General features: G+C 38.8%; 1 protein-coding gene across 1 annotated transcript in view; it reads left to right on the forward strand.

The window, feature by feature from the left end:
• Positions 1-1,038, forward strand: part of LOC137997375 (uncharacterized) — a 14,270-nt gene extending 13,232 nt beyond the window's left edge. The window contains exon 4 of the transcript XR_011122459.1: positions 904-1,038. The gene's annotated coding sequence lies outside the window, so the exon portion shown is untranslated. The remainder of the gene's footprint in view (positions 1-903) is intronic.
• Positions 1,039-2,500: the final 1,462 nt, after the last annotated feature.

Below are 2,500 nucleotides of genomic sequence, written 5' to 3' on the forward strand. Positions count from 1 at the left end.
TCTTGTGTGCCTCTGCTTCTTCCTATTTTCACACATTTCCCTCGGTGTTTACCGACAACTCCACCCTAAACACAACAAAGAAACTACAGCCAGCACAGCCAAGTTTACAGACGACTTCATCACGCCGCCGTGCAAAGGGTAAAAAAACTATGAGTGTGTAAACTCACACAGAATGGGTTGTCGCCCCTAGAAACTTCGAACTTTCCTTACAAACTGCGAAAAGCTTCGCCTCACTTGGATTCGCCATGTTAACAACAGCAAATTATCCATCTAAGTGCGCATGTGCAGTTGTTTGACTGCTTTGTTCAGGACTTACCATATGAGCCTACAAAGCAGTATGAAAAGCCGGGTTTTGATCATGAAAGCCTGGGCCGAGTTTTTTTAAAGGCTTGATTACAGCGCATGTATCACTAAAACTTGAAACCAGGCAGATTTTTTCGGTCAATAAGAGGGTCTCGATGAGGTGATGGCTTTTACCGCTGCATTGTAACGGTTTAAAATTTTGAAATTTTGGCCATTTCCTCATTAAGGGTTTAAATCATTCCATTGTTGTCACCAGAAGATTTTTAAAGGTTAACATTTCTCACGAAGAACGATTAAAATTTGTCAATTTCTACACCTAATGGTTAGATTTGTTGGCCGTTTTACGACTAGCGGTTAAACCCATTGAGACCCTCTCATTGGAACAAAGGTCCACTTGGTAACCTCGAGCATGCAAAACGCGAGTGACCAAGTAATGATCGACTTTCTGATTTTGCATCTCAGGGTTGTTTGACAAAACTAAAAGAAGATCTCCATCACTTTAAGTTCACATTTGAAACTTACTTTAGGTCACCGGTTATCCCAGGCCGGCGATATTAAAAAACCAGGTACCACTTTTAATTTGCAATTCATATTTTTCAGCGGAGAAGTCCAATCACTGATGTGCCTAGAAGAACAAGATGTATCTAGCATTTTTCAGGAGTCGTAGATAGTTTGATCTGTGTGTAATCTACTTGAACAAGAGGATTAGTGGCGAATAAATGTCAAATGAATCTACGAGGCCGTGCTTTTCTGTGGGTTCTCACTTCACTGGCAATTATACTACTTACTAGTAGTGATCAAAGATTATGAGAGTGCATTCGACGCCGTATAAACTGCTGACTTTCAAGCTCTAAAAACCAATCTTTTTTCATCGACAACCGGGCTTTAACAGAAAGATATTTCAGTGACAAAGTCCATGCCATTCTGACTGAAGAGGTCCCGGTAAAACTACGTTGATTCACAACGGTTTAATAGGACTAAAATATTTACATCAGCCTTCAAACTTCGTGCTAAATATTTTCACACTTATAATGTTTAATTAATTAAGCGCAAAAGCTAATTTGTAAAAGCATATTTTTTACCAACATTATTCTAAGCAGGAAGCTCAAATCTAAGTAAACATTTGCAATCGCGTGCTCGTTCATCGTAAACAAACTCCCGTGCGACTGATTCATGTATTTCCCCTGGCCTGATTAACAAAGTACACAGTATTTAATAAAATATTTACACAACATCAAGCACTGTGGAATGCGCATATTAGATATTCAAAATCTTCACCTCTCTCTTAACAACTTTTACATTAGCATAAACGACCTCAATCTTGAGAATGATATTTGATACATCGAAACGTCGATTAACCGTGATTTTAATTTTTCTTGTAAAATGCTTCAGCAAGCAACTCCGATCTCGAAAGCAAAGGCTTGCTATATATTTACTATGTCTTGGGGTAAAATAGTTTTTACATCGCACTTACTAAACAAAAAACATGAAAAAACTTTACATAGACTTTATATACTGCTATTTATTGCCTATGTTTTGGACCTGTACTGCGCCAACTAAAACAAACCAGGAGTAAAAATTTACATAGACTCTACATACTGGTATCTATATCCTATGTAAAAGCAAAGGCCTGCTGTATATATTTACTATGCGTTCGGGTAAAAATAGTAGTCTTTACATAGCACTCACTAAAAGAAAAAAAAAACAGGAATAAAAATCCACATAGACTTTACCTACTACATCTATTTCCTATGTTATAAACATAGAAATTAAGAGCGCTTACCATTTGTCAGAACTGACCGGTCGGTTCGGACCGTGCGTAAATGGAACGCGTCAGTTCTGAGAACTGAGAGAACTGGTTCTGGCCGAACTGGCCCTGCTCTTGAGTTAGGGCCAGCCAGTTCTCTCGCTCCTGCGCGGCTACACGCGTGAAATGCGCGGGAATTTGAGAATTGCAGCCGGTGTTTGTAGCCGTAAAATACCTGGATTTTTCCAGTCTCCTCATTCAAAATGGCTGAAATGAAAGAAACATCGCACAAGTTTGGTAAGCATGTGTAATTTGTATTATTTTCTGCTATCTTGGTTGCCGAGTGATAGCACAATATAATTGTTTTCGGCGAAGTTCCTTGCGATACTTACCAAGCAAGCATACTATCTTTAAACTATTACAGGACTCGAGTTCCTAGGATTTCCAAAT

Source organism: Montipora foliosa, chromosome 3, assembly GCF_036669935.1.
Source record: "Montipora foliosa isolate CH-2021 chromosome 3, ASM3666993v2, whole genome shotgun sequence".
In the NCBI taxonomy this organism is placed as follows: domain Eukaryota; kingdom Metazoa; phylum Cnidaria; class Anthozoa; order Scleractinia; family Acroporidae; genus Montipora; species Montipora foliosa.